Genomic DNA, 18,167 nt, shown 5'->3' with positions numbered 1-18,167 from the left:
GTCGGGTTAGCAGCTCAGATCCCCCCGTGAGGGGGGAGAGCAGAGAAGAAAGACGCAGTGGGTGCTAGCGGGTCAGAGTGCCGCGTCGCAATTAAGAGAGAGAGGGGATAGGCATCCCTGCCCACAGAGGGGAGCAGAAACGAAGCACCCGCCCTACCCCACGTCACCCTACCCACTAACTTACCCCAACAGAAGCGAGAAAGAGAACCCTGTCTGCTCGATCCACTGGGAGAGCAGCGAAGATAGACAAAGTTTGGGCCTGGCAGGTCAGAGTGCTGCTCAGGCAATTAAGTGTTGAGAAATTAGACCATCCCAGTCTCGAGAAGTGAGACCGAAACGAAGAAAAAACCACATGCAAAAACAACAAATGAAAAAAGCAGGTCTCAACTACCAGCGATAGTGGTGTTGGTCCCGAGATTCCAGTCTCCCAAAAGAGGGGATCGGTTTCCGGGTCCAAGCTCCCACAAATGTGGAGTCGGTCCTCTAGGTCCTGACTCCCCAAAGGAGGGGGTCGGTCCTTGCTAACAAAAGTTAGTAAGAAAAAACACCTTAACCTAGCCCGAAAGCCCGGTGGTGGGTCAAGTTTAGTAACTGAGGGAACAGATACTACACTTTGATCTTGGCCAAAAGGCCAAGAAAAGCGGAACAGGAGAGGAAAAATAGAGAAATGGGGAGTCAATCTATATTTATAAATCTGTATTCCTGTCTGTTTGTTTGTTTGTTCATAATTTGATTAATATATACAACAGGGTGTTTATTTGCTCCCCCACCGAGCAAATTAGGCACAAGGCCGATTTTTAATGTGAGGAGTGAAGGGGAAATGGGGACCAACTCCTCGGGGAGTAGGTATTTATTTGCTCCCCCACTGAGCAAATTAGGCACAAGCCCGATTTTTAATGTGAGGAGTGAAGGAGAAATGGGGACCAACTCCCCGGGGAGTAGGGGAGCTGGATATTGACAATTGGTATGAAGGGTTTTTATTTAAATGCTGCCCACATCAGCATTATGTGGCACAAGGCCGGAAAGTGGGAACCCCGCAGGCTCCCCTAAAGGAGGGGCACTCCTGCAATTTTAAAAATTGCCTGAGTAACCCCGTCGGCATTCCCCGGTCGGGGCGCCTCAGGCAGCAAGCAATAAACTTGCCCCACCGGAAAGCCCGGTGGCAAGGCCTGGGAGGGTGGACCTCCTAGGTATTACCCAGGCGGTTCCCAGTATAGAGGGTTTCCCCTCCATTGACTGGTACAAATTATCTTAAGTGCAGCATCTGCCGGAACAGATACTACACTTTGATCTTGGCCAAAAGGCCAAGAAAAGCGGAACAGGAGAGGAAAAATAGAGAAATGGGGAGTCAATCTATATTTATAAATCTGTATTCCTGTCTGTTTGTTTGTTTGTTCATAATTTGATTAATATATACAACAGGGTGTTTATTTGCTCCCCCACCGAGCAAATTAGGCACAAGGCCGATTTTTAATGTGAGGAGTGAAGGGGAAATGGGGACCAACTCCTCGGGGAGTAGGTATTTATTTGCTCCCCCACTGAGCAAATTAGGCACAAGCCCGATTTTTAATGTGAGGAGTGAAGGAGAAATGGGGACCAACTCCCCGGGGAGTAGGGGAGCTGGATATTGACAATTGGTATGAAGGGTTTTTATTTAAATGCTGCCCACATCAGCATTATGTGGCACAAGGCCGGAAAGTGGGAACCCCGCAGGCTCCCCTAAAGGAGGGGCACTCCTGCAATTTTAAAAATTGCCTGAGTAACCCCGTCGGCATTCCCCGGTCGGGGCGCCTCAGGCAGCAAGCAATAAACTTGCCCCACCGGAAAGCCCGGTGGCAAGGCCTGGGAGGGTGGACCTCCTAGGTATTACCCAGGCGGTTCCCAGTATAGAGGGTTTCCCCTCCATTGACTGGTACAAATTATCTTAAGTGCAGTATCTGCCGGACAGATACTACACTTTGATCTTGGCCAAAAGGCCAAGAAAAGCGGAACAGGAGAGGAAAAATAGAGAAATGGGGAGTCAATCTATATTTATAAATCTGTATTCCTGTCTGTTTGTTTGTTTGTTCATAATTTGATTAATATATACAACAGGGTGTTTATTTGCTCCCCCACCGAGCAAATTAGGCACAAGGCCGATTTTTAATGTGAGGAGTGAAGGGGAAATGGGGACCAACTCCTCGGGGAGTAGGTATTTATTTGCTCCCCCACTGAGCAAATTAGGCACAAGGCCGATTTTTAATGTGAGGAGTGAAGGAGAAATGGGGACCAACTCCCCGGGGAGTAGGGGAGCTGGATATTGACAATTGGTATGAAGGGTTTTTATTTAAATGCTGCCCACATCAGCATTATGTGGCACAAGGCCGGAAAGTGGGAACCCCGCAGGCTCCCCTAAAGGAGGGGCACTCCTGCAATTTTAAAAATTGCCTGAGTAACCCCGTCGGCATTCCCCGGTCGGGGCGCCTCAGGCAGCAAGCAATAAACTTGCCCCACCGGAAAGCCCGGTGGCAAGGCCTGGGAGGGTGGACCTCCTAGGTATTACCCAGGCGGTTCCCAGTATAGAGGGTTTCCCCTCCATTGACTGGTACAAATTATCTTAAGTGCAGCATCTGCCGGAACAGATACTACACTTTGATCTTGGCCAAAAGGCCAAGAAAAGCGGAACAGGAGAGGAAAAATAGAGAAATGGGGAGTCAATCTATATTTATAAATCTGTATTCCTGTCTGTTTGTTTGTTTGTTCATAATTTGATTAATATATACAACAGGGTGTTTATTTGCTCCCCCACCGAGCAAATTAGGCACAAGGCCGATTTTTAATGTGAGGAGTGAAGGGGAAATGGGGACCAACTCCTCGGGGAGTAGGTATTTATTTGCTCCCCCACTGAGCAAATTAGGCACAAGCCCGATTTTTAATGTGAGGAGTGAAGGAGAAATGGGGACCAACTCCCCGGGGAGTAGGGGAGCTGGATATTGACAATTGGTATGAAGGGTTTTTATTTAAATGCTGCCCACATCAGCATTATGTGGCACAAGGCCGGAAAGTGGGAACCCCGCAGGCTCCCCTAAAGGAGGGGCACTCCTGGAATTTTAAAAAATTGCCTGAGTAACCCCGTCGGCATTCCCCGGTCGGGGCGCCTCAGGCAGCAAGCAATAAACTTGCCCCACCGGAAAGCCCGGTGGCAAGGCCTGGGAGGGTGGACCTCCTAGGTATTACCCAGGCGGTTCCCAGTATAGAGGGTTTCCCCTCCATTGACTGGCACAAACCATCTTAAGTGCAGCATCTGCCGGAACAGATACTACACTTTGATCTTGGCCAAAAGGCCAAGAAAAGCGGAACAGGAGAGGAAAAATAGAGAAATGGGGAGTCAATCTATATTTATAAATCTGTATTCCTGTCTGTTTGTTTGTTTGTTCATAATTTGATTAATATATACAACAGGGTGTTTATTTGCTCCCCCACCGAGCAAATTAGGCACAAGGCCGATTTTTAATGTGAGGAGTGAAGGGGAAATGGGGACCAACTCCTCGGGGAGTAGGTATTTATTTGCTCCCCCACTGAGCAAATTAGGCACAAGCCCGATTTTTAATGTGAGGAGTGAAGGAGAAATGGGGACCAACTCCCCGGGGAGTAGGGGAGCTGGATATTGACAATTGGTATGAAGGGTTTTTATTTAAATGCTGCCCACATCAGCATTATGTGGCACAAGGCCGGAAAGTGGGAACCCCGCAGGCTCCCCTAAAGGAGGGGCACTCCTGCAATTTTAAAAATTGCCTGAGTAACCCCGTCGGCATTCCCCGGTCGGGGCGCCTCAGGCAGCAAGCAATAAACTTGCCCCACCGGAAAGCCCGGTGGCAAGGCCTGGGAGGGTGGACCTCCTAGGTATTACCCAGGCGGTTCCCAGTATAGAGGGTTTCCCCTCCATTGACTGGTACAAATTATCTTAAGTGCAGCATCTGCCGGAACAGATACTACACTTTGATCTTGGCCAAAAGGCCAAGAAAAGCGGAACAGGAGAGGAAAAATAGAGAAATGGGGAGTCAATCTATATTTATAAATCTGTATTCCTGTCTGTTTGTTTGTTTGTTCATAATTTGATTAATATATACAACAGGGTGTTTATTTGCTCCCCCACCGAGCAAATTAGGCACAAGGCCGATTTTTAATGTGAGGAGTGAAGGGGAAATGGGGACCAACTCCTCGGGGAGTAGGTATTTATTTGCTCCCCCACTGAGCAAATTAGGCACAAGCCCGATTTTTAATGTGAGGAGTGAAGGAGAAATGGGGACCAACTCCCCGGGGAGTAGGGGAGCTGGATATTGACAATTGGTATGAAGGGTTTTTATTTAAATGCTGCCCACATCAGCATTATGTGGCACAAGGCCGGAAAGTGGGAACCCCGCAGGCTCCCCTAAAGGAGGGGCACTCCTGCAATTTTAAAAATTGCCTGAGTAACCCCGTCGGCATTCCCCGGTCGGGGCGCCTCAGGCAGCAAGCAATAAACTTGCCCCACCGGAAAGCCCGGTGGTAAGGCCTGGGAGGGTGGACCTCCTAGGTATTACCCAGGCGGTTCCCAGTATAGAGGGTTTCCCCTCCATTGACTGGTACAAATTATCTTAAGTGCAGTATCTGCCGGACAGATACTACACTTTGATCTTGGCCAAAAGGCCAAGAAAAGCGGAACAGGAGAGGAAAAATAGAGAAATGGGGAGTCAATCTATATTTATAAATCTGTATTCCTGTCTGTTTGTTTGTTTGTTCATAATTTGATTAATATATACAACAGGGTGTTTATTTGCTCCCCCACCGAGCAAATTAGGCACAAGGCCGATTTTTAATGTGAGGAGTGAAGGGGAAATGGGGACCAACTCCTCGGGGAGTAGGTATTTATTTGCTCCCCCACTGAGCAAATTAGGCACAAGGCCGATTTTTAATGTGAGGAGTGAAGGAGAAATGGGGACCAACTCCCCGGGGAGTAGGGGAGCTGGATATTGACAATTGGTATGAAGGGTTTTTATTTAAATGCTGCCCACATCAGCATTATGTGGCACAAGGCCGGAAAGTGGGAACCCCGCAGGCTCCCCTAAAGGAGGGGCACTCCTGCAATTTTAAAAATTGCCTGAGTAACCCCGTCGGCATTCCCCGGTCGGGGCGCCTCAGGCAGCAAGCAATAAACTTGCCCCACCGGAAAGCCCGGTGGCAAGGCCTGGGAGGGTGGACCTCCTAGGTATTACCCAGGCGGTTCCCAGTATAGAGGGTTTCCCCTCCATTGACTGGTACAAATTATCTTAAGTGCAGCATCTGCCGGAACAGATACTACACTTTGATCTTGGCCAAAAGGCCAAGAAAAGCGGAACAGGAGAGGAAAAATAGAGAAATGGGGAGTCAATCTATATTTATAAATCTGTATTCCTGTCTGTTTGTTTGTTTGTTCATAATTTGATTAATATATACAACAGGGTGTTTATTTGCTCCCCCACCGAGCAAATTAGGCACAAGGCCGATTTTTAATGTGAGGAGTGAAGGGGAAATGGGGACCAACTCCTCGGGGAGTAGGTATTTATTTGCTCCCCCACTGAGCAAATTAGGCACAAGCCCGATTTTTAATGTGAGGAGTGAAGGAGAAATGGGGACCAACTCCCCGGGGAGTAGGGGAGCTGGATATTGACAATTGGTATGAAGGGTTTTTATTTAAATGCTGCCCACATCAGCATTATGTGGCACAAGGCCGGAAAGTGGGAACCCCGCAGGCTCCCCTAAAGGAGGGGCACTCCTGGAATTTTAAAAAATTGCCTGAGTAACCCCGTCGGCATTCCCCGGTCGGGGCGCCTCAGGCAGCAAGCAATAAACTTGCCCCACCGGAAAGCCCGGTGGCAAGGCCTGGGAGGGTGGACCTCCTAGGTATTACCCAGGCGGTTCCCAGTATAGAGGGTTTCCCCTCCATTGACTGGCACAAACCATCTTAAGTGCAGCATCTGCCGGATCAGATACTACACTTTGATCTTGGCCAAAAGGCCAAGAAAAGCGGAACAGGAGAGGAAAAATAGAGAAATGGGGAGTCAATCTATATTTATAAATCTGTATTCCTGTCTGTTTGTTTGTTTGTTCATAATTTGATTAATATATTCAACAGGGTGTTTATTTGCTCCCCCACCGAGCAAATTAGGCACAAGGCCGATTTTTAATGTGAGGAGTGAAGGGGAAATGGGGACCAACTCCTCGGGGAGTAGGTATTTATTTGCTCCCCCACTGAGCAAATTAGGCACAAGCCCGATTTTTAATGTGAGGAGTGAAGGAGAAATGGGGACCAACTCCCCGGGGAGTAGGGGAGCTGGATATTGACAATTGGTATGAAGGGTTTTTATTTAAATGCTGCCCACATCAGCATTATGTGGCACAAGGCCGGAAAGTGGGAACCCCGCAGGCTCCCCTAAAGGAGGGGCACTCCTGCAATTTTAAAAATTGCCTGAGTAACCCCGTCGGCATTCCCCGGTCGGGGCGCCTCAGGCAGCAAGCAATAAACTTGCCCCACCGGAAAGCCCGGTGGCAAGGCCTGGGAGGGTGGACCTCCTAGGTATTACCCAGGCGGTTCCCAGTATAGAGGGTTTCCCCTCCATTGACTGGTACAAATTATCTTAAGTGCAGCATCTGCCGGAACAGATACTACACTTTGATCTTGGCCAAAAGGCCAAGAAAAGCGGAACAGGAGAGGAAAAATAGAGAAATGGGGAGTCAATCTATATTTATAAATCTGTATTCCTGTCTGTTTGTTTGTTTGTTCATAATTTGATTAATATATACAACAGGGTGTTTATTTGCTCCCCCACCGAGCAAATTAGGCACAAGGCCGATTTTTAATGTGAGGAGTGAAGGGGAAATGGGGACCAACTCCTCGGGGAGTAGGTATTTATTTGCTCCCCCACTGAGCAAATTAGGCACAAGCCCGATTTTTAATGTGAGGAGTGAAGGAGAAATGGGGACCAACTCCCCGGGGAGTAGGGGAGCTGGATATTGACAATTGGTATGAAGGGTTTTTATTTAAATGCTGCCCACATCAGCATTATGTGGCACAAGGCCGGAAAGTGGGAACCCCGCAGGCTCCCCTAAAGGAGGGGCACTCCTGGAATTTTAAAAAATTGCCTGAGTAACCCCGTCGGCATTCCCCGGTCGGGGCGCCTCAGGCAGCAAGCAATAAACTTGCCCCACCGGAAAGCCCGGTGGCAAGGCCTGGGAGGGTGGACCTCCTAGGTATTACCCAGGCGGTTCCCAGTATAGAGGGTTTCCCCTCCATTGACTGGTACAAATTATCTTAAGTGCAGCATCTGCCGGAACAGATACTACACTTTGATCTTGGCCAAAAGGCCAAGAAAAGCGGAACAGGAGAGGAAAAATAGAGAAATGGGGAGTCAATCTATATTTATAAATCTGTATTCCTGTCTGTTTGTTTGTTTGTTCATAATTTGATTAATATATACAACAGGGTGTTTATTTGCTCCCCCACCGAGCAAATTAGGCACAAGGCCGATTTTTAATGTGAGGAGTGAAGGGGAAATGGGGACCAACTCCTCGGGGAGTAGGTATTTATTTGCTCCCCCACTGAGCAAATTAGGCACAAGCCCGATTTTTAATGTGAGGAGTGAAGGAGAAATGGGGACCAACTCCCCGGGGAGTAGGGGAGCTGGATATTGACAATTGGTATGAAGGGTTTTTATTTAAATGCTGCCCACATCAGCATTATGTGGCACAAGGCCGGAAAGTGGGAACCCCGCAGGCTCCCCTAAAGGAGGGGCACTCCTGCAATTTTAAAAATTGCCTGAGTAACCCCGTCGGCATTCCCCGGTCGGGGCGCCTCAGGCAGCAAGCAATAAACTTGCCCCACCGGAAAGCCCGGTGGCAAGGCCTGGGAGGGTGGACCTCCTAGGTATTACCCAGGCGGTTCCCAGTATAGAGGGTTTCCCCTCCATTGACTGGTACAAATTATCTTAAGTGCAGCATCTGCCGGAACAGATACTACACTTTGATCTTGGCCAAAAGGCCAAGAAAAGCGGAACAGGAGAGGAAAAATAGAGAAATGGGGAGTCAATCTATATTTATAAATCTGTATTCCTGTCTGTTTGTTTGTTTGTTCATAATTTGATTAATATATACAACAGGGTGTTTATTTGCTCCCCCACCGAGCAAATTAGGCACAAGGCCGATTTTTAATGTGAGGAGTGAAGGGGAAATGGGGACCAACTCCTCGGGGAGTAGGTATTTATTTGCTCCCCCACTGAGCAAATTAGGCACAAGGCCGATTTTTAATGTGAGGAGTGAAGGAGAAATGGGGACCAACTCCCCGGGGAGTAGGGGAGCTGGATATTGACAATTGGTATGAAGGGTTTTTATTTAAATGCTGCCCACATCAGCATTATGTGGCACAAGGCCGGAAAGTGGGAACCCCGCAGGCTCCCCTAAAGGAGGGGCACTCCTGCAATTTTAAAAATTGCCTGAGTAACCCCGTCGGCATTCCCCGGTCGGGGCGCCTCAGGCAGCAAGCAATAAACTTGCCCCACCGGAAAGCCCGGTGGCAAGGCCTGGGAGGGTGGACCTCCTAGGTATTACCCAGGCGGTTCCCAGTATAGAGGGTTTCCCCTCCATTGACTGGTACAAATTATCTTAAGTGCAGCATCTGCCGGAACAGATACTACACTTTGATCTTGGCCAAAAGGCCAAGAAAAGCGGAACAGGAGAGGAAAAATAGAGAAATGGGGAGTCAATCTATATTTATAAATCTGTATTCCTGTCTGTTTGTTTGTTTGTTCATAATTTGATTAATATATACAACAGGGTGTTTATTTGCTCCCCCACCGAGCAAATTAGGCACAAGGCCGATTTTTAATGTGAGGAGTGAAGGGGAAATGGGGACCAACTCCTCGGGGAGTAGGTATTTATTTGCTCCCCCACTGAGCAAATTAGGCACAAGCCCGATTTTTAATGTGAGGAGTGAAGGAGAAATGGGGACCAACTCCCCGGGGAGTAGGGGAGCTGGATATTGACAATTGGTATGAAGGGTTTCCCCTACATTGACCAAGTTTTCAAACGAACTGAATATACTTAGTCATGGATATGCGATTAACTTCATAAAGTTTAACTAATTTGCATATTCCTTTGAAAACCGAGCGATAATTAACTGTTTTTTTCAAATTTTAAATGATTTATTAGATACACTCATTTCTAGTTTATGTTTCTTGCTAAATTGCGAATATAACGCATTCAGTTATAAAACCATTAGATTTTTAGTAAAGATAACGATAACTCAGCGAGTTGAATGGCTTCTCCACCCACGCATATTTAAAATAGTAAGACTTTTGCGTATGCTTCATCAGTTGTAGCATGAAAACATTGCGTGAGTTAAAGTCGATCTTAGATTTTATCTGTTGTGGGTAAATCGATGTTAGCCCCGCAAATAAAAAAATAATAATAAAAAATAAAAATAAAAATAATAAAATGGAGTTGAAAAACCAAAACAAAGCACCAAAACAGGCGACAACAACCCCTGCAACCGTTTGGCTAGTTTGAATGCGAGGGGCTTGAGATCGTCGGGCCGAGCGGCTCGATTCCGGCACGACCTCTTGTCCCTGGGAGTGGATGTGGCTGCGATTCAGAAGACGCATTTCGTTTCCTCTGTGAACTGTCAGGTGCTGGCCCGAGATTTTGAGGTTTTCTCAGCATATGGCAGCCCGCGGGGGAAGGGAGTTTCCATGCTGGTTAAACGTACCCTGTTGGCGATGGTCGACGTTGTCTATAGAGATGCGGTGGGCAGGCTGGTTGTGGTCGATGTTGCCGTAAAAGATTCTATGTTTCGAGTGATCTCGGTTCATGCGCCCAGCACCGCTCGTGAGAGGGTCTCATTCTTCAGTCAGCTTGATGCGTTTGTAGATTGTCGGAAGCGGGTAGTGCTAATGGGAGATTGGAATGCCATCTTAGACCCCGAGATAGATAAGGTAGGAGGCGATGCTAGAGGATCAGAGAGGTGCGAGTCCAGCCTGGCTGATCTGATGGCTAGATGCGGTCTAGTCGACAGGTTTCGGGTCGAGCATCCGGGGCGGGAGATGTGGACGTGGACCAATAGTGTTTCTTCCTATTCAAACACTTACTTGGACAGGATGTTAGTTAGGAGAGGCGAAGTAGACTTCTTATCTTGTCCCACGTTCACTTGGCTAGGCCAGATGGATCATAAACTAGTTATGGCCCGGCTGAAGCTAGGAAATAGGCCTAAGTTAGTGGCTCACTGTAAGTTAAACACTTCCCTTCTGGAGGTACAAGACTTCCAAGAGAAGCTAATAGAATTAATTCAAAAAGCACTAGTGGGGGCGGTTACCGGGCGTAAGTGGTGGGTAGGTCTAAAAGCCAAAATTAGAACCTTGTCCATCAAGTACGCCCAGCACCTCGCACTAGATAAGGCTAAGACGAAGAAGAAGCTAGAGCAGAAACTAGTCCGGGCTACAGGGGAGAGTGATAGAGTTAGTCAGGAACTAGCTAAGCAGGACCTTCTGTGTGAGAATAGCGAGCGTTATGAAGGTCAAGTAGTCAGAGCTAGGCTTAGAAAGGTAGGCAATGAAGCAGTCAACTCCAACACTGACGTGCATCGTGAAATTTCTAGGTGTTGCTCAGACAAGTACATTGCAAAGGTAAGACATCCAGATGGACGCACCCTGGAATCGACTTGGGAGATCTGCGAGGGGTTTCGAGAACATTTCGAGGAGCGTTTTACGCAGCAGTCCGATCTTCCGGTCCTTGAGTTTAGCGACTATTTGGCTGACTCTCCCCGCCTCGAGGCGGCCAGAGTGGCTAGATGCGAGGGCCGGGTGATGGAGCGGGAGATTTTTACTGCGCTGAAGCAGGTCAGCTGTGACAGATCGCCGGACTCGATGGTCTGCCATACAAACTGTATTTGAGGCTGTCACCCATGTTTCTGCCTCTTCTGACGGATGTGTTCAACCATTGGTTTGCTCAGGGATCCATCCCGGGGCAAGTCACCAAGGGATTGATCACATTGCTGAGGAAAGGTGACGGGCATGGTGGGGAAGAGTTAGACGATTACAGGCCCATAACTCTGCTAAACACAGAGTTGAAGATTTTGGCCAAGGTCCTGTCGAATCGGCTGCAGGTTGTTATCGGCGAGTTGGTTGAACCGGAACAGAACTACGCTGTGAAGGAGAGATCGATTCAGAACAACTTGCACCTGATCCACACGATCCTAGAGGGATAGATGACAACACGGAAGCTGTGCTGATCAACTTAGATCAGTCCAAAGCTTTCGATAGGGTCGACCATCGTTTCTTGGCATCTGTCTTAGAGGCCGCCGGTTTTAAACCGGACTTCTGCAAGTGGATCTCTGTGATGTATCGACAGCCCACAGCCATCGTGCAAGTCAACGGAAAGCGCTCAAAACCCTTTGTTATCTCTCGGTTGGTTCGTCAGGGTTGTCCGCTTTCGCCCCTGCTCTATGTCCTGGCTTTGGAGCCCCTGCTCCGCAAGCTGAGACATGGGAAGGCAAATTCGGCACTGCACGTAATTGCAATACCCGGTGGCTCAGCTGCCAAGGTATCTGCGTTCGCCGATGATGTCACGGTCTTTGTGTTGAGCTTCAGAAACATCAAGATCGTGTTGGAGGCACTCGCTCAGTATGAAAGAATTACAGGGATCAAGATAAACCGCAGCAAGTCGGTAGGACCGGTTGGGCGCCTGGAGTGGCAATGCCAACCTCCTGGTGCCCTTCAGCTGGACAGATGGCCCGGTTTGGATCCTCGGCGTGTGGTTCAGACCGGGTTGACAAAAATTGGTTGGAGGTACGGTCAAAGGTGGATGCTGCAGTCAATTCGTGACTTCCTAGGAAACTTTCCTTAAAGGGTAGAGCTGAGGCGTGCGCCACTTATGTCTTTCCTCTCATCCTTTACCGACTGGCCATATTTCCCCTGCCTGCACAACACCTAACAGCTCTTGTCGAACTCTTGTCCTCACTTCTTTGGGACAGAAGAAGACACTGGGTGAGCAGACAGGTCTGTATTCAACGTCCGTGTGAGGGAGGCTTGGGAATGCCGGACTTGAAGTGTCATCGAGACGCTGAGAGGCTGGCCTTCCTGAACCACTATATGCAAGATGACCAACCGTGGCACCCTGTGGTTACTGCCGCCTTTCCTGACCTCATTCTCGACACTTCTATCGAGAGCCGTCACAGGCCGCGAGGAGAATCTGTCTACATGAAAGAGTGCCGAGCTGCACTAAAATGACTACCAAGGTCCAGCGACCTTATGACTGCTACCCGTAGGGAACTCCACATGGATCTAGTGAAGGGGGCTGCCGACGACCCGCTATGCACGCGTTTGGGTTGGCAGCAGAGTGAGGTTCGAGTCATCTGAACAATTCGGAGTTCTCTCTGACCTGGCGATTGGCCTGAAATGCACTTCCACTCAACAACGTACAATGTAGTTCCGGGGTTTTGGAGTCGCCTGATTGTCCCCGTTGTGGGACAACGGCCGTAGAAACTACTGATCATGCTTTCTTCGATTGCCGCGAACTCCGCCGGTACTGGTCGTATGTCAGTGAGGTGATGGCTCGCATCGATCCTGAGCATCCTAACCCAATTACCATATCCAATGTCGTGGACAATGTGAGGCCACCGTGCGACCGGAAAAGACAAATGGTCTATGTTACAATCCTGGCCGTGGCGATCATGGTGATTTGGACGTCACGTCTGCAAGGTTGCCGGGGGTGTTGTCTTTTTCTGATCAGGATCTGATCGCTTTCTTTAAACACCAACTACGGGTGAAGATCAGATGTGATAGAAGAAGGCTGCATCGCATGGCATTTGACAGAAGATGGATACATGTAGCAAGTCTGTGTATACGAAGAGGAGCCAAATTTGAATACGTGTTCCCCGCCTAGGTGTGGAACGCGCAGTTTCGTAAAGTAAAATTTAACAAATAGCCTCTCAGCTAGCTGAGTATGTGTTCCATCCCTCCCTTATTAGGAAGCCTCCAAGATCCCCATCCCGTCTTTCTTGCAATTTTTGTTTTCACCCCCTTCTCTAAATTTCACCCATCTTGGAGAGAAAGAAATACAAACTAACCCCCATTCCTTATCCACAAAATTTTTTTTTCTCAATTCACCCCCATCTAGAAGGCATCCCCACTTAGAGACTGACCCACAGAAGCGAGGTTCCTTTTACCAACCTAGTGGAACGGGCAGTCTATTAACTAGACGGGGTTGGGAGGGTCCTACTAATCCCCCTTTTTTTCCTTCTCCCCCCCCACTCTCAACACAAATGAATAATTGTACCATTCTTATTGTTATCTTTTTTTGTTTTTACACGGCAATAAAAAATGTTTTAAAAATTGGGAGTTAAGTAGGATATCCCCCAGTATGAAAGGGTGAATGCGGTATTATGGTGAAAGATACTAGCTGGGAGAACTTTTGATTTTGTTTAGTTCTGGAGTGACAAGGATGACCAACGACACCCACAAATCCCCCCTTTTGAGTTGGCCATGTGCCTAAGTTTTTTGTTCATTGTTGATTTTCAATGTATTTTTAACGTGAATAAAGGATCTAATATCTCAAAGTGTAGTATCTGTTCCGACAGATACTGCAAGCAAAGACCATATGTCAGGTTACCCCCGCATATCAGACCTTGGTCAATGTAGGGGCAACCCTTCATACCAATTGTCACTATCCAGCTCCCATTTCCCACCCATCGGGAGCTGGTCCCCCTCCCTCCTCCTTCTCACTCAACATTAAAAAACGGCCTTGTGCCTAATTTGCTCAGTGAGAAAGCAAATAAATACATACTGGCCCCCACTCTTCACGGCCCGGGCGACAAGATCAAAGTGTAGTATCTGTCCGACATGTCACAGTCTTTGTGTCGGGCTTCAGAGACATTGAGATCGTGTCGGAGGCGCTTGCACGCTACGAAAAAATCACAGGGGACAAGATAAACCGCAGCGTCGGTCAGACTATGGTTGGGCACCTGGAGTGGCAACGCAAACCTCCCAATGCCCTTCAGCTGGACGGATGGCCCGGTTTGGATCCTCGGCGTGTGGTTCGGACTGGGTCTCCAGCTTGATAAGAATTGGTCGGAGGTACAGTCAAAGGTGGCAGCTGCGGTCAACGTGTGGCTTCCTAGGAAACTTTCCTTAAAGGTTAGAGCCGAGGCGTGCGGCACATAAGTCTTCCCTCTTATCCTTTACCGACTGGCTGTACTTCCTCTGTCTCCACAACACCTAGCAGCTCTTGTCGAACTCTTGTCCTCGCTCCTTTGGGAAAGAGGAAGACACTGGGTGAGCAGACAGGTCTGTATTCAACGTCTGTGTTAGGAATGTTTGGGAATGCCAGACTTGAGGTGTTATCGAGACGCTGAGAGGCTGGCCTTCCTTAGCCACTACCTTCAAGACGATCAACCGTGGCACACTGCAATCACTGCCGCCTTTCCCGACCTCATTCTCGACCCCGCTATTTGGCCACATCTTGACCAGTCAGGGGTACACCGCATTGATACTTCCTGTACCCAAAGGAAATCGGCCAGCATCCGGTTTGAAGTTGTCTTTCTTGGCTGTCGTGCTGCTATCAAAGAGGACCTGGGATACTCTTCAGCCGAACTTGTATATGGAGTACCTCTATCATTGCCAGGCCAAATGTTGAGTTAACAACAAACGATTCAGTTCTGTATGTAAACAGACTGCGAGCTTATTTTAGTAAACTCCCACCGATGCACACTAGGGAACAGACCATTAGATCTTCGGTCCCAAAGGACATTTCGTCTTGGACTCATGTTTTTCTTAGAAAGGACGCCGTGAAAGCCCACCTAACTTCACCTTATACTGGTCCTTATCGCGTGCTTTCACGTACCGATAAACTCTTTAGATATCAATGGTAAAAGAGAAACTGTTTCTATTGATAGAGTAAAAAAAAACCTTTCTTGACACAAAAACACACAAGCCATACATTCCCCCTACTTTCACACAGCATCAAAACATGCATACACCTGAATGAAGTTAATGCTCCAAATGAAGACAATCATATCACCACTACACGTAGTGGTCGGCGGGTACATTGGCCGAAGAGACTGTGTAAAACTTTGTTTTTCTGTAAAGAAAATATTTTTTCCTTGTTTTCCCTTCTTTCAAAAAAAAAAATTATTCTATTACAAGAAGTTGCAAATATTCCCCAACTTTTCACACTAAAGTAAGAACATTTTTTTTTCTTTCTCTTAAAAATAAATAAAGAAAAGACATTTTTATTTTTTCGCTGTTTGTTCTTCAAACTTTTTCTCTGTCGGCTTTTAGCCTAATCAGGGGGTAATGTAGCAGAAACAAATGGAACTTTTTCTTCCTCGAATCAATGCCTCACCCCTGTGCTATTTGGCCACATCTTGACCAGTCAGGGGTACAGCACATTGATCCTTCCTATCCCCTAAGGAAATCGGCCAGCATCCGGTTTGAAGAACAACTCATTCTTACGCAGAGAGACACCAAACAGAACGGACCTCCTTTTCTTCTCTCTCTCTCTCTCTCTCTCTCTCTCTCTCTCTCTCTCTCTCTCTCTCTCCATCTCGGTGTTATCTCTACGGTATCGGCGATTCCACTGGAATAACTACCGCGATAATACCAGGTGCCGGAGTCCAGCTTTCTACAAGGAAAATATCACATTCTCCTCAATAAACCTTTTCTGTGACCTTTTATGAAGTTGTTGCGTTTGTCATTTAAGAAGCTTGTATCGAATTTTTTTATTTTATTAGGGTGTGCCCTAAAAGCATTACAAACCCTAAACTATTATTTTGTTGTTGTTTTTTTTTGTTGTTGTTTTATATAAATACAACTGAATCCACTGTGAAAAATTTCCCCCACTCTATATCTGTACCTAAATCAAAACGTGGATTCCATGAACAAAGCTTCTTTCCTAGAACTGCACGCCTGTGGAGCTCTGTTCCGTCTGCCTGCTTCCCACCAGACTACAACTTTGATGTCTTCAAGTCCAATGTTAACAAAGTTGTCAAAAAACAAATATATAACAAATAAATGTTATCAAAAGCAAGATAAGTTACTTTTCTACCAAACTGGATATATTTTTCGTGTTTTTATTTAATGTAACATGTTTATTCAGCTCGAAAAACATACATTGTTTACCGATGTATTGGAAAATTAAAAATGGCGCCTGCCTCTCTTTAACATGGTAAGTTTGGGAAAAGGTGCTATAAATATAAAACTAGACAAAATACTGTTAGAAACTCGCTCAATATATATTACTGTGATATAGGTTGATATATATTCGGTGGTTTTTAATAGTATTTTGTTTAGTTTATTATTTATAACACCTTTTCCCGAACTTACCGTGTTAAAGAGAGAGTCGGGCGCCATTTTGAATTTTCCAATACATCGGTAAACACAGTATGTTTTTCGAGCTGAATAAGCATGTTACATTAAATAAAAACGCTGAAAACATATCCAGTTTGGTAGAAAAGTAAATGTTTCGTTTAGGTCCACCTCCACAATTTTCTTTAAAATGGCGACATTTAAAAGTTTTCGACTATGCTGAATACGAAAATCGCATTGAAATGTTGCAGAGATAAGTAGTTATCAAGATAGAAAAAAATGTATTATGCACGGTAATTTTGGCTGCCATTTTTTTACGCGCATGCGCGCGCGCCCTAAGCAATCAGAATTTTACACGAAGGAAAAAAACCAAGTACTCCCTCCCCCCATCCTCAAGAATGATCCACTTTTATGATATTGACAATGCCCCCCCACACACACACAAAAAAAATGTACGTATCCAGCATAATCGAAACTATAAGTCATTATTTCAAAGAAAATTACGTTGAATAAAATAGAAAAGAAATGCACTTACCTTTACAATTATGAAATTTTGCGAGTATGATGAAAAATTCTTGGTTTCGTTGTTAATCGTTAACTTGAACTATTAGGAAAATATCGCCACCACAAGAAATACGCAGTTACTTTGCAAATTATCTGCATCATTCCTTTGTATTGTCAAGTAGTTTTAAATGCTTTCTATTTCATCTCAAATATCCGTCATGCATGCGAGTGTATTTGTTTTCGCGGGTATTTAATCTAGGCACGCGTATGAATACAACTGCGTGCGTAAATAAACACGCCCGTTGTAAATAATTGTAATATTGTCCGAGTATTCTCCACAAATTTCTTTAAATTTCTGCCTCTACTATATTTACCATTATGCGAAGACGAAAATGTCATTTAACTTTTACAGAAACAAGTAATTTTGCGAGACCTATTTATTAACCCTTCGCATGCGCATGGATACACTAGTACATGCGCAAACAATTCTACAAACTAAAACGAAAACACATTCGAACTGAACTTTGACATCTCTGCAGTACATTGAAAACTTCTCCACCTTTATTATAAGTATTTCATTTTTTTTTCAATTACATTTCGTGCCAACATTTTATTTTCACTCACTGACACTTTTCTACGTTACCCCCCCACCTAAAAATGAGTGCTACCACAGATTCTTGTGACATGTGTTGTAATAAATATTTCATGACTATTTATAACTACATGTTACAAGAAGAGAAATGTAAAAGTTTCCTCCGGTGCCATGGGGTATTACCGACCAGTGTGACATGCCCCAAGTGTGAAAACCCATGTTCCTATCGGGAAGATAAGTCTCTATGGCGATGCACAAATTATTGTGTAGAACCATATAGGAAAAAAAGGAAGTATTGTGGCTTCAGCATCAGCGACTGCAATGGAACATTTGTAGGGAAGACGCACATGCTGTGTTGGAAAGTTGTTCTATTCGTAAACCATTTCCTTAGCAACCGGTGGGACCACGGAACAGCAAAAGAAAATCTTGACATTTCCAGCCGTTCTGCTGTTGACTGGAGGTCTTACTGTTCTGAAGTTTGTCAGAACTGGTCGGATAGCCAAGAGCCAATAGGGGGCCAAGGCATTGAGGTGGACATTGACGAAACCTTAATCGTTCGCCGCAAGTATAACCGAGGAAGGCCTCTAAAGCAAATTTGGATTTTTGGCGGCATTGAGAGGATATCGAAACGGAATTTTGTGGTAGCATTGACAGGCCCCAATGAACGGAAGAACGAAGAAACACTACTTTGTTTAACCAAGAAATTTGTTCTGACAGGTTCTATA

The 18,167-nt window shown here is 46.3% G+C and overlaps 1 protein-coding gene, 1 non-coding gene and 12 pseudogenes across 5 annotated transcripts in view; all 14 read right to left on the bottom strand.

The window, feature by feature from the left end:
- Positions 1-18,167, bottom strand: part of LOC145269854 (lactosylceramide 1,3-N-acetyl-beta-D-glucosaminyltransferase B-like) — a 321,009-nt gene that overhangs the window by 23,781 nt on the left and 279,061 nt on the right. The window lies entirely within an intron of this gene.
- LOC145269935 (U2 spliceosomal RNA) lies at positions 443-643 on the bottom strand. The gene has a single exon (XR_013865290.1). It is a non-coding gene; the product is annotated as a U2 spliceosomal RNA (small nuclear RNA).
- On the bottom strand, positions 1,173-1,316 carry LOC145269924 (U2 spliceosomal RNA; annotated as a pseudogene).
- On the bottom strand, positions 1,846-1,988 carry LOC145269940 (U2 spliceosomal RNA; annotated as a pseudogene).
- On the bottom strand, positions 2,518-2,661 carry LOC145269923 (U2 spliceosomal RNA; annotated as a pseudogene).
- LOC145269936 (U2 spliceosomal RNA) lies at positions 3,192-3,335 on the bottom strand (annotated as a pseudogene).
- LOC145269922 (U2 spliceosomal RNA) lies at positions 3,865-4,008 on the bottom strand (annotated as a pseudogene).
- Positions 4,538-4,680, bottom strand: LOC145269939 (U2 spliceosomal RNA; annotated as a pseudogene).
- On the bottom strand, positions 5,210-5,353 carry LOC145269921 (U2 spliceosomal RNA; annotated as a pseudogene).
- On the bottom strand, positions 5,884-6,027 carry LOC145269980 (U2 spliceosomal RNA; annotated as a pseudogene).
- On the bottom strand, positions 6,557-6,700 carry LOC145269920 (U2 spliceosomal RNA; annotated as a pseudogene).
- On the bottom strand, positions 7,231-7,374 carry LOC145269919 (U2 spliceosomal RNA; annotated as a pseudogene).
- Positions 7,904-8,047, bottom strand: LOC145269918 (U2 spliceosomal RNA; annotated as a pseudogene).
- LOC145269917 (U2 spliceosomal RNA) lies at positions 8,577-8,720 on the bottom strand (annotated as a pseudogene).

This window comes from Euprymna scolopes, chromosome 45, assembly GCF_053919585.1.
Source record: "Euprymna scolopes isolate OS-2025 chromosome 45, ASM5391958v1, whole genome shotgun sequence".
Taxonomy (NCBI): domain Eukaryota; kingdom Metazoa; phylum Mollusca; class Cephalopoda; order Sepiida; family Sepiolidae; genus Euprymna; species Euprymna scolopes.
The sequence above is the reverse complement of the archived record's forward strand: the minus strand, read 5'-3'. Positions and strand labels throughout refer to the sequence as shown.